General features: G+C 41.0%; 1 long non-coding RNA gene across 1 annotated transcript; it reads left to right on the forward strand.

The window, feature by feature from the left end:
* The first annotated feature begins 13,030 nt into the window (after nucleotides 1-13,030).
* LOC126077255 (uncharacterized) lies at nucleotides 13,031-19,225 on the forward strand. Its single transcript, XR_007517691.1, has 3 exons — nucleotides 13,031-13,053; nucleotides 14,177-14,313; nucleotides 19,114-19,225. It is a non-coding gene; the product is annotated as an uncharacterized LOC126077255 (long non-coding RNA).
* Nucleotides 19,226-19,454: the final 229 nt, after the last annotated feature.

A 19,454-nucleotide genomic window follows, 5' to 3' on the forward strand; every position in this document is an offset into this window, starting at 1 on the left:
TAAGCAAAGCATTACTGAAAAAGAAGAAGAAAGTGGGAGGCCTCACTCTACCTGATTTCAGAACCTATTATACAGCTACAGTAGTCAAAACAGCCTGGTACTGGTACAACAACAGGCACATAGACCAATGGAACAGAATTGAGAACCCAGATATAAATCCATCCCCATATGAGCAGCTGATATTTGACAAAGGACCAGTGTCAGTCAATTGGGGAAATGATAGTCTTTTTAACAAATGGTGCTGGCATAACTGGATATCCATTTGCAAAAGAATGAAACAGGACCCATACCTCACACCATGCACAAAAACTAACTCCAAGTGGATCAAAGACCTAAACATAAAGACTAAAACGATAAAGATCATGGAAGAAAAAATAGGATCAACCCTAGGAGCCCTAATACAGGGCATAAACAGAATACAAAACATTACCAAAAATGATGAAGAGAAACCAGATAACTGGGAGCTCCTAAAAATCAAACACCTATGCTCATCTAAAGACTTCACCAAAAAAGTAAAAAGACCACCTACAGACTGGGAAAGAATATTCAGCTATGACGTCTCAGACCAGCGCCTGATCTCTAAAACCTACATGATTCTGTCAAAACTCAACCACAAAAAGACAAACAACCCAATCAAGAAGTGGGCAAAGGATATGAACACACATTTCACTAAAGAAGATATTCAGGCAGCCAACAGATACATGAGAAAATGCTCCCGATCATTAGCCATTAGAGAAATGCAAATTAAAACTACGATGAGATTCCATCTCACACACCAACTAGACTGGCATTAATCCAAAAAACACAAAATAATAAATGTTGGAGAGGCTGCGGAGAGATTGGAACTCTCATACACTGCTGGTGGGATTGTAAAATGGTACAACCACTTTGGAAATCCATCTGGCGTTATCTTAAACAGTTAGAAATAACTACCATACAACCCAGAAATCCCACTCCTCGGAATATACCCTAGAGATACAAGAGCCTTCACACAAACAGATATATGCACACCCATGTTTATTGCAGCTCTGTTTACAATAGCAAAAAGCTGGAAGCAACCAAGATGTCCGTCAACGGATGAATGGGTAAATAAATTGTGGTATATTCACACAATGGAATACTACGCATCGATAAAGAACAGTGACGAATCTCTGAAACATTTCATAACATGGAGGAATCTGGAAGGCATTATGCTGAGCAAAATGAGTCAGTTGCAAAAGGACAAATATTGTATAAGACCACTATTATAAGATCTTGAGAAATAGAAAAAACGGAGAAGAACACATACTTTTGTGGTTACAAAGGGGGGAGGGAGGGAGGGAGGGAGAGGGCTTTTTATTGATCAATCTGTAGATAAGAACTGCTTTGGGTGAAGGGAAAGACAACACTCAGTACAAGGAAGGTCAGCCTAATTGGACTGGACTAAAAGCAAAGAGGTTTCCGGGATAAAATGAAAGCTTCAAAGGTCAGCGGAGCAGGGGCTGGGGTCTGGGGAACTTGGTTTGAGGGGACTTCTAAGTCAATGGGCAAAATAATTCTATTATGAAAACATTCTGCATCCCACTTTGAATTTTGGCGCCTGGGATCCTAAATCCCAACAAGCGGCCATCTAAGATACATCAATTGGTCTCAACCCACCTGGAGCAAAGGCAAAGGAAGAACACCAAGGTCACACGACAACTAAGAACCCAAGAGACAGAAAGGGCCACATGAACCAGAGACCTACATTATCCTGAGACCAGAAGAACTAGTTGGTGCCCGGCCACAATCGATGTCTGCCCTGTCAGGGAGCACAACAGACAACTCCTGAGGGAGCAGGAGACCAATGGGATACAGACCCCAAATTCTCATGAAAAGAACATACCTAATGGTATGACTGCGACTAGAGGAATCCCAGAAACAATGCTCCCCAGAACTTCTGATGGCACAGGACAGGAACCATCCCCGAAGACAAATCATCAGGCATGAAAAGGACTGGTCAGTGGGGGGGAGAGAGATGCTGATGAAGAGTGAGCTAATTAAATCAGGTGGACACTGGAGAGTGTGTTGGCAACTCTTGACTGGAGGGGGAATGGGAAGATAGAGAGAGAGAGGGAAGATGGCAAAATTGGCACGAAACAAGAGACTGAAAGGGCTGACTCAATAGGGGGAGAGCAAGTGGGAGAAGGGAGTAAGATGTATGTAAACCTACATGTGACAGACTGATTGGAATGGTAAATGTTCACTTGAAGCTTAATAAAAATTAATTAAAAAAAAACTCAGGCAAACAAGCCAATGACTAGAACCTCAGAAGAAAAGCCTGGCAATCTACTTCAGAGTTATTACAGCACTTGAGAACCCTATGGAGTGCAGTTGTACTCTGAAACCCACAGCGTTGCTATGAGTTATAATTGATCCAACAGCAACTGGTTTGGGGTTTTGTTTGTTTCTAACCTATATGGCAAAATAACCATGAGCTCAAACATAACAGAATCTCAAAGTACATGTTGGGGGAAGACAGTAAGAAGTGTTGTTGGAAGTAGGTTTTAAAGGAAGTGTTAGCCATACCCCATGACCCACAAAAAGTGGGTACGACGAAGTGATGGGGAGACGTTCAGAGTATTTATGCCCCAAACTCTAAGCAATCTAGATTACCTAGGCCATCATGAGGCTTTAGGCTGAGTCATACAGCCAATTATCTATTCCCCTCATTTCACAGCAGCGAGAGTTCAGGGATTATGCATAGTATTATAAAAAAAAGATTAATTATAATGTCAAATTTCACCAAAAAGATCTCAAAATAATTTTAAATATGTTGGCGACCCTACAGGTTATTAAACATCCTTAGAATACGACAAGATAAAAATTGAAGTTACTCTATGCTTAACTTATGTTTTCCTAGTTTCTACATTTGTTTAGGCTCATCCTTCTTTTGAAGTCCCCTTTCCTTTGAAAATTAAAAAATGTTAAGCCTTAATGCTACTTTCTTTTTGAAGCATCCTCTATTCACTGTAGCCAGAAGGGATCTCTCTTCTTTGAAACTCACTCTACTTCTTATTTTATTTTGCAGAACGACTTAGGAGTGGAAACTAAGCTCTTCTAGCAAAGAGACCCAGACATATGGTGGCTTAAATAAGACCAAAATTTATTTCTTTCTCTCAGAAGATTCCTGAAATGAGCAGCCCAGTTGATGGGGCATTTCTGCTGCCTCCATTCATCTGGAGATTCAGACTCCTTCCATCTTTTTGCTCTGCCATCTTTTTGGGCATTGGCCTCCTCCACGTGGTCAAATCTGGGTCAAAATAACATATTCATAGCCCCTGGACACCCTTTCAGGTCAGAGATAAAGGTCACTGCTGAGGTTTAGCCTTCAGCCAAAGACTGAACAGGCCCATGTAACAAAAAAAAGACTAAAGGGGCACAGCAGCCCTGGGGCAGGGACTGGAAGGCAGGAGGGAACAGGAAAGCTGGTCATAGGGAACCTAGGTTGAAAAGGGAGAGTGTTGACACGTCGTGGGGTTGTTAACCAATGTCATAGAACAATGTGTGTACTAACTGTTTGATGTGTAAGTAGTTAGTTCTGTAAACCTTCATCTAAAGTACAATTAAAAAAAGAAAAAGAAAAAAACACATTCATAAAAGAATTTGGGGCAAAGGTAAATAGCAGAAAGTCAGGGCAAATAATTTTCTCTGAAGCAAGAGAGGTAAGACTTGAGCTCATCATTTCTGCTCATCTCCAACTGATAGAACTGTCTCATGGTCACACCCAATTGCATGGAAGGCTGGAATTTCTAACCAAAGGGAAGGGGAAAACAGACCTTGCGGGTAACTAGCTGTCTCCACCCCAAATTCTTACATAGCTCTTCTAAAAAGCCTTTTATTAGAGTTACTTGCATAGATGTTTTATCTACTCAGCTCATTGTAAACTGGAGAAGTGCAGGAATGACTATGGGACAGGATGTTTTACACCATAGGAGCTCAGTGCCCCACATTTAGATCTTTAATAAAAAAAGTGTTGAACGGGTGAATGTTCATCTTTATCATAGCGGAGAAATGGGCAGTCTCTCTGATTGCTCTCCTTGCAACACTTAACTGTAATTAGCCATTTATAAATACATCTTTTTAATATTCCTCTCCCCTTGTAATACTGTAATCATGATGAGTAAACAGGCCAGGTCTGCTTGGTATCCTCACATAGGAAGTACACCAAAAATATTTATTGACTAATGAGTGAGCATACTTGTCAAATAGTAGTGCTGGGTCCTCAACAAATGCATGAGGTAGGGGTGAATATTGAGGAGTGTGGTGGAGGCTAGCAGGCTGTCTGTGAAATACATTTCTTTTTTCTCCTGGACACTCAGCTAGACCCGTTGGTGTTAGGTGTGGTCTTGAGGGTGGGTTCTCGCCAATGGAATGTGGGTAAATGTGAGCTCCACCATTCCCTGTCCAAGGCCATATAAAACCTTCGGTGCCTCCTTAACTCACTCTTTCTCTCCTGCTGACTAGATGCAACCAAGGACACTGGGGCCCTAAGAGATGGTGGAGCCATTAGATGGATGAGTGTGGGCCCCTGAATCACCATGTGAAAGGCTTCCAGTCAATTGCATACAAGAGAATGGAATTAAATTTCTATTGTCTTGAGTCACTGATATTTTGAGTACTTTTGTTAAAGCAGTTAGCTTATCCTGACTAATACAGGGAAAGAATCCCAGATGAGGCTGTCTAACATTTCTTAATCCTTTTCAGCAAGATATTCCGCTTCTTTCCTCATTTCCAGAAATAAAGCATATTTCTGAAAATACTGGAAATGGCCAATGGCTCCATTTGGGTCTAGCCTTGTACCTAGGTGGTACAGATAGACAAAGGGCAACCAGTAGGAGTCTCTCACCAGGATCATGTCACCCACCAGCCACCAAAATGCCTGAAATTCTCACAACTAAAATTCATTATTTTTAAATTTCGGAACCCACTTTTTAACACAGCTCTATTGAGGTTTAATGCACATACAATAAACTATACATATTTAGAGTGTATATATATGAATACGTATATATGTATACATATATACTCTTTAAAGCATCACCATTATCAAGATAATAGCCAATGCATCACCCCCAAAAGTTTTCTCATGCTTCTTTTAATCATTTCCTTCCTTCTTTCCTTACTCACTCCTCTTACCACCCTTATCCCCAGCTGTCACTCTATGCATTAGTTTACATTTCTTAGCTTTTTTATAGATAAAATCATACAGTTTATACTAATTTCTGTGTGCCTTCTATCATTCAACATAATTACTTTGATATTCTTCATATCGTAGTATGTATCAATAGCCCTTTTTTTTTTTTAATTGTTGAGTAGTATTCTATTGTATGGACATGCCACAATCTGTTTATTCATTCACTGGTTAATGGAAATTTGGATTGTTTCCAGTTTGGAGCTATAACAAATTAAGCTGTTATGAACATTTGTGTACAGGCATTTGTATGGACAAGTGTTTTCATTTCTCTTGAGTTAATACCTAGTAATGGAATGTCTAAGTGATATGGTAGATGTATGTTAAACTTTTAAGAACATATCAAACTTTGTGTCAAAGCAGCCATACCACTTTGTATTCTCACCAGCAATGTGTGAGAGTTCAACATCCTTGCCAACACTTGGTATAGTCAACCTTTTTAATTTTAGCCATTTTAATAAGTTTGAGTGGTATCTCATTGGCCAGAAGAAAAAGTCCCAGAACCCACTTTTAAAATGTCACTTTTTCATTGGAAAATAACATGGGCTCTGAAGACAGAAGACCTGATTACAAGTCTTCACAATATCATTTCTCTATTTATAACTTTGTCAAGGAAGGAGGGAACTCCAGGCAGAGAAAAGAACACACGCAAAGGCTTGAAGGTATGAAAGAACATGTTAGACAAATGACGAACAGCCCAATAACACTAAATAGAGAGTGTGAAATATACAGTAGCATCATATAACTCTATACAGATAAGCAATGGCCAGTTCATGAAGCCTCTGGTATACCACGTAAGTGGCTTAAGATTCTGGCCCTTGAAAAATGAATATTCATGATGGCAAAGAAGGATATAATCAGATTCATGAATTACAACAGACAGCTCTGTGAGGAACCCAATAGAGCAGATGTGAGCTGAGAGAGAGTCACCTAAGAAGATTATTACATTAGTTTAGATTAGAGATAATGAGGACCTGACCCAGGGCAGTAAAAGCAGGGACAGAGAGAAAGGGAACCAAGACACAGGAGCAAGAGAATTGGCCAGACTTGGAGAATGATCGCCTGCAACTTAAATGACTTGCAGGATTTTGCTTCAGGCAGCTGAATAGACAGGGTTTTCTCCTTTTAAAATAAGGAACATAGGGGGGAAAGCAAATTTGTGGGGGAAGATAAAAAGCTCACTCCAGGAGCTCTGAGGCAAAGGTGTCTCTGAAAATGAAAATGGAGGCTTTCGGAAGTCAGCTTTTGCCTCATTCATTCAAAATAAATTTATTGATCATTGCCTATGTGCAAGGCATTGCAAGGAGATGGAGCTATGCAGTGATAGAACTAAGACTAGAATAGGAGCCAACATCTTGGTTTGGATACTTCTTAGTCAGTCAAACAGTATCTTAGGCTGGGTTTTCTAGAGAAGCAAAACCAGTAAAGCGTATAAGTATATATAGAGAGAGATTTATATCAAAGAAACAGCTCACATGATTGTAGAGCCTGGAATGTCCCAAGTCCATGGATTTGGACAGAGGCTTCTCCTGATCACGTAGCGACAGGGGCTGGAGGACCCAATACTGCCAGGTCGGAGAGTAGGGCTCCAGTCACAGGCCGTGAACATCATCTAATTCCAAGATCGACAGACAAGCTGCTAACTGAAGCCCCAAGAACCGGAGGTCAGATGAACAGGAGGCAACCACAGGATCCAGAGCAGTAAAAACCCAGAACCTCTGCTTATGTTTGGATGCAGGCCACAGCCTCAAGGACACTCCTTTCAACTGATTGGCTACTCACAGCAGATCCCATCATAGGAGCGATCACATATAAACACTGAGAATCACGGCCAAGCCAAGCTGACATACAATCTGAACCATTATAGTCAGTTAGTTAATTTTCATTTATCTTGGACAAGTCTCTTAGACTTCCTGAATCTTAGTTTACTCATATGTACAATGGAGGTAATTATACCTATCTTGGACATTTACAATATAGCAAAAAAGCGACACAACATGAGAACATAAGATAAGAATTCTAAGTAGAAAATGTTAAGAACCATAAGAGAGGTAAGGTTCTGGGAATCCAGGAGGGTGATAACTTCCAACTAGCTCTGGCCTCACATTGCTGTAGACAACCATTTAGTCCCACCCCATTTCCAGCCACCAGTGAGGGCAGGGTCTTGAAGGAATGAGCCCTAAATGCCCTTTGATGAAGGTAAAGAGGTCAGTAGCACAGCATGCCAGCTGTGGCTCGGGCAGCAGGAGAGCGTGAAGAACTTGCTCTATCCCTCCCAGAGGCCAGTGCTCCTGGATATCAGAGAGAAATCGTAGAAAGTAGCTCACAACCACTATCACCATGTAACTTTTCAGGACAGTAGAAACTGCTCATAGGTTGTTCCCGAGCTATTAGGGTACTTGTCTCAATGGGAATAACAATTCTCTAGGAATCAGAAGACTAGAAAAGCCAGTCTTAGCACTGCCACATAATAGTTGTGTGACCTTGGGCAAGTCTCTTTCCTTCTCTGTTTCTCACTTCTCGCCTGTAAACAAACAGCTTAGGTTAAATGATCTCAACCAATCCTGCCAGCTCTAACAAGATGTGTCTTTATAAAGCCTTTCTGGACACATTGGCCCTTAAAAGAGGAGCACCTTCCCTTTGCTGATAAATATAGTCTGTTTGCTCACCAAGATTAAGAAACATAATAAATATTCAAGCCAGGCACTGTTTGGACGGTAACATGGTTTCACAACGCTAATCTGCTATGTGGCAGTCAAAGGCAGCGTCAGCTTCACATATTTATAAAGATGTCCCTATCATCCAGTCCGCGGGTCAATTTTAAACTCACGTTTGTATTGGTAACTTCATTTAGCTATCTCACTGGCAGTGGTTCGTGAGCTGGGTCTTCAGCACATAACAGAGGTCATTCATGCAGAGGGAATGTAAATCTCTCCATATATTTCAAGAATCTAGTCACGATTTTAGTCTGCTACAAAGTGATCTAAGGCATCACTCTAAAGATTTGGGTTTTCTGAGAACAGATCAGTTGGTATCCTGATCCTGGCTAATACCGCAAACCTCCTCAGGTCAGGACCCTGGACATGTAAATCCCACCGAAAAAGCAAGTAGATGTGTTTGTAAGATATTGGGAGTCTACCTGGTAAATAGGAGAAAGCTGCTTTCAAAGTTAAATAGGGCAGAATATCTTTGCAGGTAACATAGTGGAAAACTCTATCAAAATGTGCATAGTCTGTAAACGAGAGGTTGCAATTTTCTAAAGAAGTACCCATAAGGTGAGAATAGGGGGAAAAAACCCCTCAGACAAGCCTCACCAGTATCCCTGTAAAATGCCAGAAGCAATTATGATGTCATGTGTTGTCTCAGATTGGAGCGGTGAGACAGCTTGAGATGCAGACAGAGCTAATAAACCAAATAAAATCTGCCAAGTTTTACTGCATTGCATTGTTTCTGTGCACAATTACAGGCAGCCAGGAAGGCATCTGCCACGTTATAGCCGATTTATTCCTCCTTATTTCCTCTCATCTCTTTCCTTCCTTTGTTAAAAAGAAAGTATGTGAGGTGGGTTGGTTGGGGATACATTTTGATGGTTACAGCAAGAAAAAAAAGGGCTGCTATTAAAGTAAAAAAAACGTCTTCCTGGATAGATTGAATGAATGTTAACTTACTGTTGCAAGCCTTGAAAATATCCCCTGATTAAAATATGCTTCTGTGTCTTGTACTGACTTCAGCATCACGCATCCAAGAAAGGAGTAAAGAGCTTCTCACTTTCGATGAGAGGATAAAATGAAAGGGTCTTCTGCAGCTCAGGATCCTTCTAATAAACTCTATCTGAGGAAGCCCAGCGCTAGGGGGCTAATTTCTAAGTTATATCTTTAATCAAGTTCCTAAATCCAAACACAGGCTTCCTTAATTTCCTTTGGATCTGACAGCATTAAGTTGAGAAAAGTCAAGGGCTTTTTTTTTTTTTTTTCTGCATGATAAAAACACTCCTGCCTTCCATACGATTTTCAGATGCAATCAATTGTATTATTTCTCTCAAATGCTAACAACAATAGAGTTACAGGGAAACTTCTGGACTTAAGGCCGCCAGGTTCTGTTTTCTCTGGTACTCAGCCAGCTGGTATTTCACATATCGCATGGGACCAGCCAGGCAAGTTACCTCCTTAGGGTCTAACCAAGGAATCATTTCAGAGAAAGGTTTTTTGTTTTTTGTCTGTGTTGTCTATTTCCTTTCACAAGCTGTAGAATCCTTCGTATCTCGCTGAGTAAAGAAAAGAATACATTACATGACTCGGTGTGTGCCCAATGAATTCTACTGGACCCAAACAACCTCTGCAGATCACTTGCTTCTGCTAACCTCAGGTACCCTTCGACTTACCCATCTCTGAACAGTTCTATGTATCACGAAGAAAATCTTCATGCGAGAAGCAAACATACCATTAATTACGTGAACTGTATCGGCACATGGGTTTTGAAAGCTCTCAGACCACATCTGTTGATTTGCCAAGACCAAAAACACCCAACTCCACAGGGACGTTGTTTGCTGTGCCCTTTTGGTCATTGGTAGATTGATTTCCATGTTCTGGTTAAATAAACAGCAGTGCCGAGCATTGTTTCTTGCTTTGCACTGAAGACCCAATTAGCAAATACGGTCAATGAGCAGGTCAAGAGTTGAGGTTCAGATCAGCTTCTCGAGGCCAAGCCACCCTGTTTGAACAGCTTTCTACTAACTTTTGTCCTCATTGGCAGGTGATCTCCTATAAACATGTGCAGAGCCAGAGAGGAAATACAGCTTATCCAAATATCATGTGTCACTGCACAGCCAAATCACACTGTCCCGGAAAGATCATTACTGATAAAGAACTGGTAGCATAGAAATGTAAAGATCTGGGTCAGGGAAGGTTCAGAGCTGGAGAGATAAATAAATACACAGCGAATATTTAGAGCTGATCTGGGTTAAGAGCAATTTAAACCGGATGTTACTTTTAGCTCATGATGGGCCAAGTTCTATGCTTTCGGGATGTTAGTGATCCCGTGCCAGTAAGCAATGGGACATCTTGTCATTGGCTATATTATCATCTGCTACTATCGATTCACATCAGATTGACAACTTTCTGAGTGTTCTTGGCATAGTTACAGGAGCGGCAATATGGCTAGCTGTTTTACCCATGATACATTTTATAGCTCATAGTCATCAAGATACTGAGGGACCATAAGACCCAGATGATAACCCACCAGGGGTCAGAATTACAGAATCATGTCAGTCATCTGACCCATAAAAAGTATTTACGCTGAATGGGCTTGTCCATTTGTCTCCTGTGAGATGCTGTTAAATAGCAGACCCCTTGTTATAGAGACTTCCCCAGAGGGTGAACAAACTGACCACCCACCCATTCAGTTAGTTCCTCTGGAAGCCAACGTTGGCAGAAGCAGGCTGGAATTTTCTGTCACAGTAGGTGCGCCTGGGAAATATCAGCTGGCTGACACTTCCTTGTCAGCATGCTGATGGGAACAGATTCCCAAACACCAAGTAGCCAGTACTCTTGGAATCTTTACAGCTTCCTGTAGCCCCTGGCCTCCAAGAATCATTAAGCTGACTGCTCTCAGGGAATGGAACAGAGATGGTGATTAGCACAAAGGAGAGAACGGACATAACTAGAACTGCCTTTTCAGGAAAGGGCAAATGTTGTCCAAAGGCTGGCCTCACTCAAACAAGCATGTATGACCAGTTGTAAGCATTGTAAGGAGCAGTAGTGCTGTAAACATTGGTGGCGCAGTGGTGAAAGCACTTGGTTGCTAACCAGAAGGTTGGCAGTTGGAACCCACCAGCCACTCTGTGGCTTTCTGGGCTGTATTCTTTGCTGAAGCAGACTGCCACATCTTTCTCCCGCAAAGCAGCTGATGAGTTCGAAGCATTAACCTTTCAGTTAGCAGCCCAGCGCATAATCACTGGGTCACCAGGGCTCCTCCATAAAGATTACAGCCTTGGTAACCCTATGAGGCAGTTCTACTCTGTCCTATAGAGTCATATAAGCCGGAATCAACTCAAGAGCAATGGGTTTCAGTAAGAATTGCAGATGAAAAAACAAAGCAAACCAGAACAAAGCAAACAATTGGCCCTAATTTCAGAGAGCTTGCATTCTAGTCAGGTAGGAGAACAAGTAAGTGACATGTGACTCTACCATATAACCATTTGTCTAAGACAGATCCCTGGGGCTGACCCCAAATTCTAATGGCTGTTGATTTTAATGCTTTTAGTATCTTTCTAACCAGTATTCCTCTTTCTCACCCCGAGTAGTTTAGCATCACCAATCATTTATCACTTCCCCCCTATGCAGACAAAGTGAGTAAAATACAGCTAAATGACATTGTCTGGAGCTTGAAATGAGACAAAGGGCCACATCTCTTCAAATAATGTTCTAGTAACTTAGTTTATTACAGTCCACAATAGAGGTGCCACATTTTCAAAAAGACAACACTAGAGAAGACCACAAAGAAATTCTGAAATTAGAATAACTTTGCTAAAACTGACATCCTATTTTCACCCACATCATATCCACATGTTCCCCTTTTGTCTGATTTAATCCTACCCCCCTCCCCACTCTACTCCCACTGCTCCATCAGTGGACGTACTTTGTCTAGTGACTGTTCCTTCAGGCCACTCATGGTGAAGTGTACATCTTGCTTTCTGGTGCTATTGCTGCTGCCTAGACAGCAGACGCACCTTATATTATGCAAAGAAGTGAAAATTCATAGGGTTTAATCTCAACGGAGTTTGGAATGTCCTTTTGAATCAAAATATTCCCTTGCCTCTAATCCCACCATAGAGAGCCATTTGATTTGAGCCTTGATGAGTATTTTTCCCCATTTGGTTAGAAATAGATACCCAACAAGAACCTAAACCTTTATCAGTGTAACAGAAGAGGGTTTTCACACCATTTGGTCCCACCCATGCAAAAGCTTAAGCTTTTCTTCCCACAACATTTCCAGTCTTCTAGGCATAATGACCTTCATCCTATATTATGGAGCTCTTACATATCCCCAGGCCATGGAAAAAAGTGGATATCCCCTCCCACCCTGGAGCAGTTCAGATGACCTCATCACAGTCTTGGTCCAAGTATCTTCCTTCTGGACAATCCACGAGCTACTTGCAGGCAGCTCTCAATGAAAAGTCCACATCTCACAAGGGCAATGGAACTCCTGGCTCCAGTAAGATGGCTTCTCCACCTTTCAGAAAATGGAGAGTACTTTCCCTGCTGGCAGCCAATGGTCTACTTGTGGTGGCTGGGCTTATAGGGGACTCCCTGGAGCTCTTTTTGACCACTCCTATTGCCAAACCCACACGACCTCTCTACCTGGTTTGTGCCGCTATGATCATTAAGGTTGTGTGCCAATTTGGCTGGGCCATGATTCTCGGTGGTTTAGCAGTTATGACATAGTGTGGCAGTCATACGATGACATGATCACTTCCATGATAAGATTTAATATAATGTGATCACCTCCATGGTAGGATCTGCTGTGAGTAGCCAACCAGTTGAAAGGGAGTTTCCTTTGGCATGTGGCCTGCATCCAACATAGTCAGACTTTCTGGCAATGCTTTCGGGTTTTTACTTGCTCTGAATACTGCTGCTGGCTCCTATTCATCTGACCTCCGGTTCTTGGGACTTGAGATAACAGCTTGCCTGCCAATCTTGGGATTCATTGATTTTCACAGCCTGTGAACAACAGCCCTGCTCTCTGACCTGCCATTCTTGGGTTCACCAGCCCCTGCAGCTACGTGGATCAGGAGAAAACTCCAGCCTGACCCATGGACTTCGGACATTCCATCCTCTACAACTGTGAGAACCGTTTCCTTGATATAAATCTCTCCCCGTATATATTTATATGCTTTACTGATTCTGCTTCTCTAGAGAACCCAGCCTAAGACATCTATCTACCTTCTCCCATAATTCACCTCACCCCCCATCTCCACTAAGGTCACCCCTCCATCTGCTCCTCATCTCTTTCATGCAATGACCTACCTATAGTAGGTTGGGGAGATGAGCAGCCGAGCTCTCCGGTTCTTCCTCTATTCCCTTTCCAGTTTTCTTGTTATGGCCCTATTTCTATTGGGACCAGGTTTTGAAGTCAGAAAATCAAATTTGACTGTTTCTTATTGGCTTCATTCTCCTTAAAATGACGGTACTTTTCCTAAAAGCAATGCAGATGCTTCTGACTAATGGAGAAACAATCATATAAAGGAAATAGGGAGAAAATAAACACTAACATTAATATTTCACAATATTATCTTGCTTCCCCAAATATTAGCATTTGGTACCTGAAGAAAATCAAAAGGCTATGGATGGATTGTGCTAGGTGCCAGATATAATCTATCTTATTGGGCTATTCAAGTATTAAGATAATACAGTAAAATCTGTGAAAGCCAGATACTTTGTAAGGCTGAAACCTGTCAGAGAAGGAAAAAGTGCAAATATTTTCCACTAAAATGAGTGATAGAAAAGTAGCAAGACTGCACCCTGTCAAAGGCAGAAAACTCGGGAGCCCTGGGAAAACATGGCAGTTCCGTCGAGTTTCAGCTCTCACAGGTTTCACTGTGCATGTTCAATTCAACACAGTCCCTGGGACATGGTAAAGAGCTCTATGAATGTTAGCTATTGTTATTAAAAAAGAAAAAATTAAGTTGGAAATACCCTGGAAGCTGACTTAAAATAAAAAAAAAAAAAAAAATCGAAAAACTCCACCACTGCTCAAGATAATGAGGGTCAGCGCGACCAACCCCACCATTTTGGTTTCTCCTTCCAGTGTCCTCCCCAGTTCCTCCTGGATTCTGCTTTTCTCCCATAGCAGCTAGGAAATGTCATTGTACTCACCCGCCACAGACTATTTTTCCCAAAAAGCCCACTTTTTCCTCACTCAAACTCTGAATTAATTTTTGGCCTGTTCTTTGAAAATTTCCTGCAGGGATTTTGTTGCACCTGTAATTATATCAAAACACTCTTACAAAAATTCAGTATCAGCCTGATATTGTGGCAGATAACGCTCCTTCGGGATGGCGCCATTATGCTTCCGGTGACACAACAGGGACCCTTTGACAACAGGTAAATACTACAAAACTGTTCATTAGACCCTGAGTATAACACACCATCACCACAGGGAGAGCCAGTTTAAAATCATAAATGTCAAGACATAATTAGCTTAAAGGTCAGGTTTAATTACAGTTGTTGAAGCTGAAATATACTAATTACTGGAACCATGTCAGAAAATTATTTTAATGGTTTGAAAGGTTTTGTTGGTACCTTTGTTTCCACAGAATGATGGTTCTTGTTGATAGATGGGGAAGAAAAGGTGACTGGCATTTGCTTTCCTGGATATCCTATTCTCCTGGATAGGAACCCACCCAGTGCCATGGAATAGAAGCAAAGAACAAAACAGAGTGTTGATGAAAACGCCCACAACCCCAACCAGCTCCCCAGAACAGTTGCTCCATGTTATTGTATTATTAATCATTTTCTTGTAATAGGGGCTTTAGATATAATTTTAATGAAGCTTCAAGGAGAGCTCAATGCATTACACTGTAACAACAGAGGAAGCACATTTATCACTTGGTTCGTGGGTTTAATGGCAAAACAAATCAATAAATAAACAACTGGTGAGAAAATAACTCAATAATTGGAAAAAGCTGTTTCACCCGTAGGATTTCTAAGATCTCTACTGGGAATCGTTATTGATTCACCTAAGTAATTTTGTTGCATTTTTTTTTTTAATCATCTTTTTCCTTTGGGCTTCCAAGGACTAGAAAGTTTGAACAACCTTTCATTTAATTTGCTTTTGTTTGGTCTGTCGTTTTTTTTTTTGTTTGTTTTTTAAAGAAATAAGTGATAATACTTTCCAAAGTTTTGTTCTGTATTAAAAAGAAAAGGAAAACAACTGTGTAAGAATTCCTAGGGAAAAGCAATCATAACTTATCAGAAGCACCTCATAATTGGGAAGAAAAGTCCTTGGGAAGATTCAGCCTGAATACAGATACAGCCTCACAGGGAAAGAAGGAAGTGTTATCCAGTGTACTTCTCATATGGAGATGAACATTCCTGGAGAGAGCTAAAACATCCATTTCTGGAGAGGAAAAAATTGTTAAAAGGAGGCAGGAACCTACAGGATCTGTTTTGTCAAGATGGAGAACAAAGGGCTAAGGAAACCGTGTTTTACTATCTGAAAGACACATTGAGGAAGACAGTTTTAGTTAAGAGAGGCGAGAACCCACTTGACACCAAAGCATTTAAATAGCTTGAGAAGAACCCACTTGTGACAAAGCAAGAGTGGAGCTATTCCCCCCTAAGCCACAGAAAATGCCAGAAGAGTCTGCACTCTGCTCTAGTTCAATAATGGAAAAAGAAAATGACATTTAATTAGCAGAGTTGCCTGCCTTCCAGGTACTTATGACATTGAAATCAGTGTGGACATAAGGCATTAAAGCTGACATCAACATAGTTCACCCAAGAAGTCATTTACTTAAGATTTACAACCGACTGTAAGAGAAAAGTGAAAATTTATGAAGGGTTTCCATCTGGCAGTCTGTATCATTAGTATTCACACTGATAGCAGCAATGATTTAAATTTCATAATCCAAGTGAAGATATGCACCAAAAATTTCTTCTAAAATATGTCTAATAGCTCTAACTGACTTCTTTATTAGAGTCAGCCTATGGAAAAAAATGTCAGATATCAATGAAGAAGTAATCAAACGTTAATTTCGGTCTATTCAACTGATAGAAATCCATAACTGTCACTGTCGTCGCTGAAACCCCCACCTAAGCTCTCTGAGACACAATAAACTAACCACTTTTTATCGCTTTAAAAAATAAAACCCAATTGCTTGTTCGATCGGGTTATAGCAAGGATAAGTCATAATGATGATTATTTATTAAATACCAAAAGCTATCTTGGTGGGGGTGGGGCACAGCAGAGCTGGAGAGAGAAAATGCGGCCTTTGTCATGTGTTGCTCAGGGCCTAGGAATAAATCCTTTTAACAGAGAAGAGGAAATAAGTATAAATCTCCTACTGCAGGAGAGCCACTGTGCCATCCATTTTTCGGAATTAAAGCACACTGTCACTGAAAAATGCCCCCGTGTTGTCAGAACAGGACTGTGTAAGAAAATAAGCCCTTGATACCCTCCCTTAAAACTGTAGATCGAGAAATGTTTAAAACAGAGAGAAATGTGGTTTACGCAGTAGAAAACAAACCCAAGACTTAGAGGACCCTTGGGTGGTGTTGGGTACAGGTTAAACATACGTTTAACTTGAATAAAGGGTAATATGAGTCCACCATCTTCATCTTCATGGACTGTCTGCTCGACCTACTCAACAGCACCTCACAACAACAAAAAGATAATTTCAGGAATTTCATGAAGGATACTGGAAAGACAAAAGGGCAAGGGCTCCAGAGTCAGGAGGCAGGCTGCATTAAATTTGGCTTCACCACAGCAGGAGACCTGGTGGCACAGTGTTTAAAAGCTCTGTGGCTAACCAAAAGGTCAGCAATTTGAATCCACCAGCTGCTCCTTGAAAACCCTGTGGGGCAATTCTACACTGTCCTATAGGGTCACTATCAATAGGAATTGACTGGACAGCAATGGATTTGAGGTTTTTTTTTTTTTTTTAAACCTTCAGCAAGATGTCTATCTTGTCTGATCTTCTGTTTCTTTACCTGAAAAATAATACCTGGCTCACGTTGTTGTTGTTAGGTGCCACCATAGAGTAGGTTCAGGAATTATAGTGCCCTATTTTTTTTTGTATGCCATAGAATGATCCATTGGCTGGTCCTTCACTATCCTCACAATCACTGTTACGCTTGAGCCCATTCTGCTGCCATCTGGTTGATGGTCTTCTTCTCTTTACTGACCCTCTACTTTTCCGAGCACTGTGTCCTTCTCCAGGGACTGATCCCTTCTGATAATATGTCAAAAGTATGTGAGACGTCTTATCATCCTAATTTCCAATAAGCATTCTGGATGTACTTCTTCTAAGACAGATTTGTTTGTTCTTCTGCCAGTCATGGTATATTCAATATTCTTTGCCAACACCATAACTCAAAGGCGTCAGTTCTTCAGTCTTATTTATTGTCCAGCTTTCGCATGCGTATGAGGCAATTGAAAAACCATGGCTTGGGCCAGGTACACCTTAGTCTTTAAAGTGACATCTTTGCTATTTAACTCTTTAAAGAGATCTTTTGCAGTAGATTTGCCCATTGCAATGCATCTTTTGATTTCTTGACTGCTGCTTCCATGGGCGTTGATTATGGATCCAAGTAAAGTGAAATCCTTGACAACTTCAATCTTTTCTCTGTTTATCATGATGTTGCATATTGATACAGTTGTGAGGATTTTTGCTTTTCTTTTTTTTGAGGTGTAATTCATACTAAAGGCTGTAGTCTTTGATCATCATCAATAAGTGCTTCAAGTCCTCTTCACTTTCAGTAAGCAAGGTTGTGTCATCTGCGTATTGCAGGTTGTTAACGAATCTTCCTCCAATCCTAATGCCCCATTCTTCTTCATATAGCCCAGCTTCTCAGATTATTTTGCTCAGCATACAGATTGAATAAGTATGGTAAGAGGATACAACCCTGACACATACCTTTACTGATTTTAAACCACCCAGTATCCCCTTATTTTGTTCGAATGACTGCCTCTTGGTCTAAGTACACGTTCCTCATGAGCACAGTTAAGTGTTCTGGAATTCTCATTCTTCACAATATTATCCATAATTTCTTGTGATCCACATAGTCGAATGTCTTTGTATAATCGTAAAACACAGGTAAACATCTTTCTGGCATCCTCTGCTTTCAGCCAGCATCTATCTGACATTAGCAATGATATCCCTTGTTCAATATCATCTTCTGAACCCCGCTTGAATTTCTGGCAGTTACCTGTGATGTACTCCTGCAACCACTTTTGAATGACCTTCAGCAAAATTTTACTCGTGTGCAATATTAAGGATATTGTTAGATAATTTCCACATTTTGTTGGATCACCTTTCTCTGGAATGGGTACAAATATGAATGTCTTCCAGTCGGTTGGCCAAGTAGCAGTCTTCCAAATTTCTTGGCGTAGACGAGTGAGTTCATAGAGTTGTTGTACTATTAAAACTATAGACAAACCTGTTGCCATACAGTCAGTTGCAACTCATGGCAACACTATGTGTCACAGGGTAAAACTGCTCCATAGGGTTTTCTTGGCTGCAATCTTTACAGAAACAGATGCCCAGCCTTTTCTCTGTAGTGCCACTGGGTGGGTTCTAACTGCCAACCTTTTGGTTCATAGTCAAGTGCAAAACATTTGTACCACCCAGGAACCTTCTCAGACTGTGAGATGTTAAATATGAAGTTCCCAACACAATGGTTCCCATGAAGAGTTTCCAGTTATGCAAAGCTTGTTTTGGCTGTCCATGGGACTGAATATATGATGTACTCTGTGGAGTTCTTGGACCCTCCCGCCTCTGAACTTGGCTGCAGGAGTTGAAGGAACAAGGCGTGGCAGACACTGTTGATTATCTATCCAACAGCCATATATCCCCACCTCCCCAAGTTCTTCCATACTAAAGTAATGCTAATTGGCATCCATATATGTCGTGGATATGTATCCTAGCCCCTCCCCTAATTCTAAGGGATAACCATGATTGGTTTTGTGTTGGACATAAAAAAAAGAATTTTTTTTTTTTTTTTTGGTGTTGGACATAGAGGGTCATAATTAGTGCTATTGGCCAAATACTTCATGCAAAAGGGTATCCCATATTTTCTGGGTCTTTTTGGATGGAATCATGTTGCTAGTTATGATTAATGGATCAGGAAGAGAAGCAACATTGGAATTTAATTGTCTAATTTTCTCTTGTCCCTCTGGCACAGTAACCAGCCATGCTTAAGAGAGCAGCTGCTTACCTATCCTGAATCTCTGAATGATGGTGTAGAAAGAGACTCCAGCCAACTGATGATAGACATGAAGTGTGAGCAATAAATAAACCTGTACTGTCGCAAGCTACTAAAATTTTGGAGTTGTTGTTCTCAGAGCATGCCCTGGACTGATTCTGACTGCTATAGTAAGTAGTTTCTACTGGGGCCTGATGATATGAATGAGAAATAATAAGAGAGAGATGATGAGGAAAACCCCCCTTACTTCCAGTTTTTCTGAGATTATGGGAGTACTCAGTTCTACAAGGGGTGGGGAAGAGGGTGTCAAGGTAGACATC

This window comes from Elephas maximus, chromosome 5 (genome assembly GCF_024166365.1).
Source record: "Elephas maximus indicus isolate mEleMax1 chromosome 5, mEleMax1 primary haplotype, whole genome shotgun sequence".
NCBI lineage: Eukaryota > Metazoa > Chordata > Mammalia > Proboscidea > Elephantidae > Elephas > Elephas maximus.